The sequence below is a fragment of the Suncus etruscus genome, chromosome 2 (assembly GCF_024139225.1).
Source record: "Suncus etruscus isolate mSunEtr1 chromosome 2, mSunEtr1.pri.cur, whole genome shotgun sequence".
NCBI classification, from domain to species: Eukaryota; Metazoa; Chordata; class Mammalia; order Eulipotyphla; family Soricidae; genus Suncus; species Suncus etruscus.
Window position 1 is genome coordinate 26,969,644 of NC_064849.1, and position 11,996 is coordinate 26,981,639.

Below are 11,996 nucleotides of genomic sequence, written 5' to 3' on the forward strand. Positions count from 1 at the left end.
TTCCCATTGGTTGTTTATTACAAAGGCTGCCTGTTATGTGTGGTAATGTTAGGGTTTGGAATTGAAGGATGAGACTATGCAATTGAAATAAAACAAAGCAAAGCTTTATTCCATCAACCAACAGCTACAAACTGATCCGGGCCACCTCTCTCAGGAGGCAACTCTGCCCAGGTGTCACAAGCGAGGTTATATTGGGCTAGAAGCAGGAAGTTTTGATCTTTAAGTTGATTGGTTGTCTAGGGTATTTCATCATGTCCTTTTAAGGCTATATGTCTAGGGTGGTATATTGTGGTTTACAGGGCCTTGAAGTCTGTATCATTATTGTTGGGATAGAAACTTAGCTTTATTAGCTTTAAATGGAAATATTGGTTTGACAAAATGGAGTCACTTCTGCTCTAGGCTTCAAAATAATATGAAGAACTATTCTTGTATTGTAACTTCTGGTGTTATATTTCTTTTAGATTCTTGCACGTATGTTAGATTTTATTCAGCATAATTGACTTCACTGCTCCTTTCTAAACTTCTTACACAATATAGTGGTATATTTCTTGGGATAGGTTACTTCAATGAGTTAATGAGTTAATTTCAAAGTGAACTTAAAGAAAAATGGCATCTATCAAGCATTGAGTCAAAGGATACAAAAGAAAGATGGCATCATGAGGCTGGAAGACAAAGCAACGAATTTGTGCAATTACTTTACACATATATAGCCAATCCAGGCTCTATCTTAGGATCTAAAGAGAGGGAGGACGAGGGAGGAAAGGAAGGAAGGAAGGAGGGAGGGAGGGAAGGGTTCTTTATTCATGTTTTAAAGCTGTGCTTCTGTTTCAGAAGAACTTGGGGTTTCCTCCAATAAGGTGCTATACATTTCATATTAAAATTTGTCCCAGGCATGCAGAGATGGTATAATGGGCAGTGTATTTGCCTTTCAAGGACAACCCAAGTTTGATGCAGGCACCCCATGCTCCCCGAATTACTACCAGGAGTGATTCCTTAACACAGACTCAGGTAAGTCCTGAGCATCACCATCAGGGATGGTCTACTAACACAAATTTTGTTTTCCAAATGTTGTTTTCTCCCGCAATTTGTTGACACGCTCAGTGGGGACTCCTGTACGGTAACATCCTCTCTAACTGGCATAAATTTTTTTTTCATCCCTTGAACTTACATACTGCTCCCTTTTTTGTTTGTTTGTTTACAGTTTTAATTTGGGCCTCACTAGGCAGGGCTCAGGGCTTACTCCTGCACTTAGGGATCCCTCCTGACAGTTTTCAGGGACCTTGTGCAATGCTGGGAATTGAACCCAGCATTGTATGCTGGGACTAGGCACATGCAAAGCAAGCCCTTTTAGCTTTGTGTTATCTGTATGGCCACATCCTGCTTCTGAACTGAGTCCATTCTGTGAGGAGTGCTTTCAAATAATTTTGTGTTTCTCTCCCACTCAGGAGTCTTTAAGAGGTTTATACCTGAGGCATGTTATAAACTTGTAGAAGTATGTCAATGAAAAATTCATTCACAACTTCTGTAAGTGAATAAAGGAAAAAGAACATCTTCACACTGTATTATCTCAAATCTTCATACTTATGGTAAAAACTTTCAAAGTTCTAATTACTCAATAAAGGTAATTTTGTGACTAGTATCTTGAAATATGAAGTATAAAAATCTTTCATATAATTATACACTTAAAAGCTGTTCAATCTAGGCAAATTATATTTATATTAATTTAAACTATTTAAACCTTTAACATGAAAAAGTTGGAGAGATAGTATAGTGGGTGGGATGTTTGCTTTGCATGTGACTGACCCCCACATGTCTTCTGAGCCTGCCAAGAGTCATTCCTGAGTGCAGAGTCAGGAGTAACTCTTGAGCACTGCCTAGTGTGATTTAAAAACAAAGGAACAAAGGAACAAAAGACAAACAAAAAACCTTTAACATGTGAAGCAGTGTGTAAGGAGAAGCCATCATATGTTTCAGACCAGATCTACAAAAGACAAAGATATTTTTAAGAATCCTGGCACCTCTGCTATCTGTTGTTTCTCAATGCCACAAACAATTTCCCACTACACTGCAACCTATTGTGTGTACGCACCACAATTAAAGGGTACAACCCTGGAAAACATCAGTCACAACTGCAAATGTGTGAACATCATGGCCAGGAGCATGACACTTGGTGCAGCATTGTATAAGTACCACATTGAATGTGGGCATTTAACCTCCAACTGAGCTTGTGCAGAATCTTCAGAAATCACATCAATAGAGGGAGAAAAAACTGAGAGTAAAGAAATGAAATAACTTTCAATAGCTACTTAGCAGTTTTTCTTTTTTCTTTCCTTTTCCTCTTCCTTTCTTTTTCTTTCTCTTTCTTCTTTCTTTTCCTCCTCCCCTCCCCTCTCCTCTCCTATCCTCTCCTCTCCTCCCCTCCCCTCCCCTCCCCTCCCTTCCCCTCCCCTCCCCTCCCCTCCCCTCCTTCCTCCTCTCTCTCCTCCCTCCTCCCCCCCCTCTCCTCTCCTCTCCTCTCCTCCCCTCCCTCCCCTCTCTCCTCTCCTCTCCTCTCCTCTCCTCTCCTCTCCTCTCTCTCTCCTCTCCTCTCCTCTCCTCTCCTTCTCCTCTCCTCTCCTCTCCTCTCCTCTCCTCTCCTCTCCTTTCCTTTCCTTTCCTTTCTTTTTCCTTTTTCCTTTTTCCTTTCCTTTCCTTTCCTTTCTCCTTTCCTTTCCTTTTATTTCTTTTTGTTGGGGATCTCTGAATGAGTGGACCTTATTTGGCTTTCTTTTTTATGCTTGCATGAGAATAATTGTCTCTGGATATTAATTTTCTTAAAACCAAACCCTTTTGTTCTTGAGTTTAGAGTCTAATGACAGAGATCATACTTAAGGAAGTCAATGAACTTTATCTTTTTACATATTCATTTAAAAGGGTACATACAGGTCTAATGAGAGTCCAGAATAGAGAGACATCATGTACATTCCAGCATGATGAGAAGAGCTTTCCAGAAAAGTTTTCTTTTTATCTGAGTCTGTTGTGTAAAGAAAGAGTGGAATTGCACCCTGTGATAGAAAGAAAATACATTATTGATGATGATGATGCTTCATGTTGGAACAAACATTTCATTCCCCAAATCTTCATGGACACCCATGAACATTTGTACACACATGCATGATTACACCTACTCTTTTCTCTCTGGATCCCCATAGCATAATACGAATAAATCAATAAATCAACACTGTTTTATATGCCGGGTGGCTGTTTTTACTCGAGTACTGATTCCTTCATTTTGCTTTTGGTTCTCTCTGACATTTTCATTGCCTACTTGTTTCCATCTGGATTTTTCATGGCCGGGTGGGGATAGGCCTATTTATAGCAAGCATAGTGGTAAACAGGAGGCTGTTCATGAACTTCAAGCCTGGTCACACCAATGTGCATACTATTTGTGCACCCGTTGCTAATTGATCCCCATATAACATGGTATTAGTCTTCTTTCACTGTGTACCAATATGTGCAATTATACAATTTTTATTTGGAAGGTTTTTTGGGGGGAGAATCATAGAGGATCTGGGGCACTTAGTTGTGCTAAGGCATTGTTCCCAGATGTGCTCAGGGTTCTGGGGTATCTAGAATCAAATCTGGATCTCCTGTAGGCGAAGCATGTACTCAGCCTGCTAAGCTTCTATCCTGCAGCTGAGCAATTTTATCTTGACACTCTGGCTGACCTCATACTGGGGGTGGGGGAGGGACTGTGTCTCCTGGACCTGCTACACTTTTGTCCTGGCTTCTTTCTTACCAAGGCCAGTTCCGCCTCCCCTTGCCACTCTTGGGGTGGTATGATTATTTATGTATCATAATTCATTTATTTTGTTTCCTTATGTGGGCTGAAAAGTTCTCCAAGTTTCTTCAGAGTGCGTGGGAGCAGATTGCTTTTATAGACTGTCTGTCACTAAAGAAGGTTTTTTTGGTTTCATGTTACAGAAAACCTGACTAATGGCAAATTAAATAAAATTTTGCTAGCGCTTGCATTATATGCAATTATCCTGAGTTTGACCCCTGCATCATATATGATCCCTGAAGCATGCCAGGAGTAATTCCTGAGCATGCTAGGTGTAGCCCAATCTCCTGACTCAATGAATAGAGAAATAAAATTTGTAGGGACCAAGGTATGGCCCCATGGCTAAAAGTATCTGCTTTGCATACCCAAAGTCCATGGTTTAATCCCTAATGCCTTCCATGGGCATTGAGGGTAGCTGGTTCCAGGGGCTGGTGTCAGGGATCCTGGCTTTTCAACAAAGTGTGGTTTCTTTGGCACATAGCCACTAAGTATGTCATTCCTAGCAAGCACTACATATAAAAAAAAAAATACAAGGGCTTGAAAGATAACTCAAAGGATTCAAGACCTATATGTGTGAGGCCCCATGTTTGATTTCTTCACTGCATGCCCACCCCCTTCTGGCTCACGACACTGTCAAACTTGAACACTGACACCTCACCAGGACTGATTCCCAAACTGTCAAGTCCATTGATTGGATCAGGTATAACCAGGTATGACTCAGGTATGGCCCCTGAGTCCCTGAGTACCACTGTGGAGGATCCTATAAAGCAGAAACTGCAGTGACAAGACATGTAAGAATTGTGTCCAGCACCGCGTGTAGGGCATTTGCCTTGCATGATCTGGGTTCAATTTCTAGCATCCAATATGGTCCCCCAAGCCTGCCAGGAGTGTTTTCTGAGTTAAGAGCCAGGAGTAACCCCCGAGAGCAGCTGGATATGGCCTCAAAACAAAACAAAAGAATTGTGTCCAGAATTACAACCCCTAGATTCTAGAAAGTGTATACTTGAACACCACAATGAGCTCTGGTGAGCCTTGACTAAATGAGTATGGCAAGCATGTGTGAGCCTTGCAACTACAGTGTGCAATCCCAGGCCAGCTCCACACTGGTTATGAGCACCACAACCAGTGTATGGCCCAGTAAAACATCAAACACTGAGGGTTGTGAGTACAACTGAGTACCTGTATTCTGAGAAGGAGGAGAAGGAGGAGGAGGTGGAGGGCTGGTGAGCATCAGATTCCTAAGGAGGAGGGCAAGGAACATATGTATCCTGAGAATTAGATGGAGAAGAGGCAAAGAATTGCTAACACAACCCATTTCTGATTCTTTTCTATACTGTGTTACAGTCTTGATCTAGATTATTGGATTAATCCCTTGAGTGACAATCTCTGTGATAGAAACTGGTTTGATAAATTTTACAGATGAAGATTTTTGTCTGCTTCCAAACACATCCTGACTTCCTCAAGCGAGATATTAGAATCCCAGAAAAGGGCACCAGGGGGTGTTCGTGCCACCTCCAAGTCAGAAACTGCAAGGATAGTGGACTTTTGACCTCAGCCCAGACTTCTCATTGGCTGTGTTTGCTACATATGCAAACATGTTGAGGATGATATTGCTTCCCTTGCCTGTGAAAGTGAGTCCAAATAATTCCACGTATAAGCAATCACGTGGTTAACATGAATATTTCTTTTTGAGGATCCTGGGGGATCGGACTGGAAGAGGGATGCTGGAAGGTGGTCAAGAATTACAAATCGGGCCTGGAGAGATAGCACAGCGGTGTTTGCCTTGCAAGCAGCCGATCCAGGACCAAAGGTGGTTGGTTCAAATCCCGGTGTCCCATATGGTCCCCCGTGCCTGCCAGGAGCTATTTCTGAGCAGACAGCCAGGAGTAACCCCTGAGCACCACTGGGTGTGACCCAAAAAGCTAAAAAAAAAAAAAAAGAATTACAAATCAAACCCTATCTACAATAATACTGTAAATCACAGTGCAATCACTTGAAAAAGAGGGGGGAAAAGCACCTCTCATAAGAAGCAGAATGGAGGTGGAGAAGGGGTCTTGGTGAAAGGAAGTGAAAATCTAATCTTTTCTTGGTGAAAAGATTAGTGTTGAAACACTATATACCTGGAACCCAATCAAGAATAACTATAGGGGACCGGAGAGATAGCATAGAGGTAGGGCGTTTGCCTTGCACGCAGCCAATCCAGGATGGTCGTGGTTCAAGTCCCGGCCTCCCATATGGTCCCCCTTGCCTGCCGGTCCCGCTCACACAGAGAGGAGAGAGAGAGAGAGAGAGGAGAGAGAGAGAGGAGAGAGAGAGAGAGAGAGAGAGAGAGAGAGAGAGAGAGAGAGAGAGAGAGAGAGAGGAGAGAGAGAGAGAGAGAGAGGAGGAGAGAGAGAGGAGAGAGGAGAGAGGAGAGAGAGAGGAGAGAGAGAGAGAGAGAGGAGGAGAGAGAGAGAGAGAGAGAGGAGGAGAGAGAGAGGAGAGAGAGAAGAAGAGAGAGAGAGAGAGAGAGAGAGAGAGAGAGAGAGAGAGAGAGAGAGAGAGGAGAGAGTTATTACTTAAAACGGACACTAGGAGTCTCTACTGTGCCATGTCTGGGCCTCAAATCAGCACCATCTCCTGGTCTTCCCTTAAAAGCTTGGAGAAGTTTGGTAGTTTTTATTTTTACCAGAGGCTTTGAGCCTTAAAAGGAGGTTTCAATTTTGCTTGGAAGTGCAGGTTCGAGGTCAGAGACATGCCTTGGCAAATGTTTCAAGATTTCTTTTTTTTTTTTTTTTTGTTTGTTTTGTTTTTTTGGGCCACACCCGGTAATGCTCAGGGGTTACTCCTGGCTATGTGCTCAGAAGTTGCTCCTGGCTTGGGGGACCATATGGGACACCGGGGGATCGAACCGCCGTCCGTCCAAGGCTAGCGCAGGCAAGGCAGGCACCTTACCTTTAGCGCCACCGCCCGGCCCCATGTTTCAAGATTTCTAAATGGATGCAGTGAAACCAGTAGAGAAATCTCCGGAGAATCCAAAAGAATGGCTGACGTACTGCTTTCCATGAAAGATCAGCCCACGAGCAAGGTCTAAGGAGAGGTTCAAAGAAAAGGCAGGTTTGTTGAACTAGAGTATTGATCACTCCTCGGGAAACACACGGATGAAATTCAGGTGCTTCTTTGTTCAGAGAGTTAAAAAGAATGAAATTAAAAAATATTTTTTGTTTATTTTTTGTTTTTGAACCATATCAGGGGTTACTCCCATCTCTGTCCTCATTCCTGATGAGCTTGGAGGACCATGTGGGATGCTGAGGATTAAACCCATATTCAAGGCAAGCTCTCTACTGTCTATATTCTGCTGAGATTTATTTTTTAATTTCTGAAATGGTTTTTTTTTTTTTTGGTTATTTTTTTTTTTTTTTGGTTTTTGGGCCACACCCGGCTATGCTCAGGGGTTACTCCTGGCTGTCTGCTTAGAAATAGCTCCTGACAGGCACGGGGGATTATATGGGACACCGGGATTCCAACCTTTGGTCCTGGATCGGCTGCTTGCAAGGCAAACACCGCTGTGCTATCTCTCCGGGCCCTCTGAAATGTTTAATGGACAGAAATATGAGGAGAAGTTGCCAACTAACCATTAGAGTGCACCAAAAAAGTAAAAATTTTAAAACATGACAAAGACATGCAACATGACTGGAAAAAACAAATTGATATAAAAGCTCATTCCTTGTACTAGAGCCTTCCAATTTTCTATTTATTCATTTTTGAAATATGTTATATTTTCTTGGAGCCATACAGTCTTCAGATTAATTTTATATGCCTTGAATTTATCTGCCTTCAATTGTTTATAGTGAAAACAATAACAAAATGAGTTGACAAAATAATTTACAAGTTAATATTAGTTGCATTTTAGAAAGTCCCTGGTATACAGTATCATGTTTTTGACATACTTTCATTTTATATATATATATATATATATATATATATATTGAAATAGACAAATTTACAAAGAGCTGGTAACCAGAGGAATAATCATAAGAAAGATAGTCAATGTTATTAAAGGCCATAGATAATTAAAAGACTATAAACAGGCATATCATTATAAATTATGCATTTACTATTTATTCAGCCACTTCAACAGATTGGTGGGACCAATACTCAGAATCTAAGTGTTAAGAATCAATTGAGGGTCCGGAGAGATAGCACAGCGGCGTTTGCCTTGCAAGCAGCTGAACCAGCACCAAAGGTGGTTGGTTCGAATCCTGGTGTCCCATATGGTCCCCCCCGTACCTGCCAGGAGCTATTTCTGAGCAGACAGCCAGGAGTAACCCCTGAGTACCGCCAAGTGTGGCCCAAAAACCAAAAAAAAAAAAAAAAAAAAAAGAATCAATTGACTTAATATAAGTAAAAGTTTTTAACATATTTCTAGTAACTAATCTTTGACTATGAAAGACAGTTTTTCTGTGCACAACAAAAACATGTGTGCAATTTGTGTTTACTATGCCAGATTATAAATTGTGAGAATGAGGTTCTTTTAAAATAACTTTTTAACTGGTTGAGGTTCTCTTATTTACAATGCTAATGATTATTTCCTATGTACATCATTCTGATACTACAACCATTACTCAAATACCCGCCTCCTTCCCATGACCCTATCATCCTTTTAATCCTCCCAAACACACACACACCTCAACTCAATTCTGTGACTCTCTTATGCAGTATTGCCTTTGGCTCTTTTTTTTGCTTTCTCACTGTATAGTGTTAAGTCCCACATATGAGAGAGTTCATTTTGTATCTTTCACTCAGTATGAGATCCTCTAGTTCCATTCATACTGCTAAAAATTGCATCATCTTTATAGAAATAGAATTGGCTTTTATGTTGTTATTGTTGTTTTTGACCACACCTGATTTTTCTTATTCCTGGATCTATGCTCCTGATGGACTTGGGGAATCATATGGGATGCCAAGAATCAAACCTGTGTCAGCCGTGTGCAAAGCAAGAGCTCTACATGATATACTAACTCTGCAACCCCTTAGCAAGATTTTTTTGTTTTTGTTTTTGTTTTGGGGCCACACCCAGCAGCACTCAGGGGTTTACTCCTGGCTCTGTGCTTCTGGCAGGCTCAGGGGACCATATGGGATGCCTGGAGTCAAACCCAGGTCAGCCACTTTTAAAGCAAATGCCCTACCCTCTGTGCTATTACTCTGACCCCATGGCAAGATTTTTCTTTTTTGGGGGGTGGGGTCACATGTGGTGGCACTCAGGGTATATTTCTGGCTCTGCACTCAGAAGTGCTTCTGGCAGGCTCCAGGGACTATATGGGATGTCAGGATTCGAAACAGTCTGTCCTGTGTTGGCTCCATGCAAGGCAAATGCCTTACCGCTGTGCTATCGCTCCGGCCCTGAAAGATTTTTTTTTTAAAGTTAAAAGAGATTTAATTATTGGGGCTCCTGAGACCCCAAACCCCAAAGTGCTGCACTACAAAGAGGCAGAAGCAGTGGTCCAAGACAGCAAGGCTTTTATTCAGGCATACCTGGCTCGAGGGCAAAAAGGAGCCGTCTTGAACCCCGAGTTCAAGGCAGAGCTGGTTTTTATACTTTTCAGATCATTCCATTACATCTTATCAGTTACACAAAAGGTGATAAACATACATTCTAATTTACACCATACAATCCCCTTTTCTGGGGCAGTGCTTATCGCATTCTGGTGAAGTTTGTGCCGGAGATTAATTGATAGCCCGGCTGTCAGGGCCTCGAGAGGGGTCAGAGGCACCTGCAAACTGCAGGGGTCCTCAGGCCTAGAGGTGCCTGGGGCGGTGAATCCTAGAAAGCAGATGGGGATGGGGAATTTCTCTTAACCCTTTCATAATTAAAAAGATGGTATAATATCCAGAAGCAATAAAGATGAGGGTTAGGAGGACCAGTCCATGATAGAAAGCTTGCCACAAATAATGTGGGCGTCTATGTCACTATGACAATGAGAGTTGGAAATGATCACTCTGGAGAAGAACTGGGTGCTGAAAGGAGATACAGTGATATGCAAGTTACCCCTTCAATAACAAAAGTGCAAACCACAGTGTCTAAATGTCTATAAGGAAAAAAGGAAGAGAGAGAGAGGAAGTAGAGGAATTCCCTAGGGCCTTGAAGCAGGGGATGTGGGGTGAGAAGGAAGAAAATTGGGGACATTGGTGGCTAGATATGTGTACTGGTGAAGGGTGGTGGACATTGTATGACTGAAACTTAATTATGAATATCTTTGCAACTGTTCACAACTGTGTATCTCATGGTGATTCAATTAAATCCTCAGCATTGTGAGGCCCTGAGCACCACCAGAGGTCTCTTCTGAGCACCAAGCCAGAAGTAGCTCCGAAGTAACAGTTAACTATGACCTTATTTCAGATTTAAAAGCTAAAACAGCACCTTTCCCCACACACACACACAAAAAAAAAAAAAAATAAACAAGAAGAGCAGGGAAATTTTATGCCTTAACCTTGACTCTACCTAAGTGGTTCAACTCATTAGGAAGCACTCGGGTCTGAACTGCCTGCAAGGAAAGTGTCTCTGAGCCTGTCAACCTTGGCAATGAGCTGCAGTGGGAGATCTTAGTTCTGTTTTTTGTTTTTGTTTTTGGGCCACACCCGGCGGTGTTCAGGGGTTACTCCTGGCTGTCTGCTCAGAAATAGCTCCTGGCAGGCATGGGGGACCATATGGGACACTGGGATTCGAACCAACCACCTTTGGTCCTGGATTGGCTGCTTGCAAGGCAAACGCCGCTGTGCTATCTCTCCGGGCCCGGGAGATCTTAGTTCTGCTGCTCTTCCCTTGGTGTGTGTAGATGCAGCCTGCATAAGTACTTTTTTTTTAAATGCAAAACAACCTAAAAATCTAAGAATTAATAAAAATGGTAAAGTGTGTTTATGTTGGATCAAAGAATCAAAATTTAGAATATATAAATTCAGGTACAAAATCTAAAAATGTGTCTTATGAAGAGACAAAGTGAAGGTTTTTTTGGAGGGAGCACATCAGTGGTGCTCAGGGGTTACTGCTGGCTCTTATCTTAGGAATTCCTCCTGGCAGTGACTAGGAACCATAGGGGAGGCCAGAGATCAAACCCAGATCAGCTGTGTACAAAGCTAATGCCCTATCTGCTATTGATTTATCCTCAAAGTGATGTTGCATTTTTCCCTCTCATGAGGCCTAAAAAATCACATCTCTATATTTCCTTACCTAGGGCAGAAGTTATAGCTCTAAACCCTTCCCCTATCCTAATGAATTGGATTCTGATTGTTCTTCCTCCTTCCACTGTCTCCTTGCCTTGGACTTGTAATCACATGGGGTGAAGGTCAGTTCTCTGCCTAATATGTTTATGTAGTGACAGGCTAAAGGACTAACCTATGCCTGGTCACAAAATTACACGGGAATTTCAACTGAGAGCTGTAAAACCAAACACTGTGACTCATTAGAACCTTGGGCAACCAGATTAATGTTGAATAAACATTTCGTTTGAATAAACAATAAAACAACAAACGTTTCAATAATGTTTGAATAAACACTTGGACTTCAGTCTATTTAACTATTTAACACTCTATGATCCCAACATGGCATTGAGTTTCAGTCTCAGTGGTGGTGTAGGGAGGCATTCTTCTAATGCTGCTGGAAATTGGCTTTTAACATCACATTTCTATTTACCTCAGAGTTTACCTCATTTACCTCAGAGTTTGGATGCATGAGCAGGTGCAAGCACTTCCTAGAGTGTGGCATTTGCATAGTACAAATTTGATGAATATGATATGAGAAGAAATGATGGTAAATATCAGAGAAAAGTAGGGTGCAGCAATCAGGAATGAGGCTGATCCTTTTAGGAGGGTGATGGTGGAGGGTAGTTGGTACCACACGCAGAAGTGCTCAGATCTCTCTCCTGACTCTGCACTTGAGAGACTGTATAGGATGTGGAGTATAGAACCCAGGTTGGTCACATGCAAGGCAAATAAGCTACACACTTTACTATCTCTCTAGCTTAGCGGTCGGCAAGCCACATGCGGCTCTTTACACTTTTTAATGCGGCTCTTCTGTGTGCCAGGCAGCCGCTCCAGGAGTCAGGACTCTGCTCCTAGCCTCTGTCAGTGCATGCCCTGTGTGCAGCCCCAGCGGCCGGCTCCATACAGCTCTGATCAGAACCAAGGCCAATGTTCACAT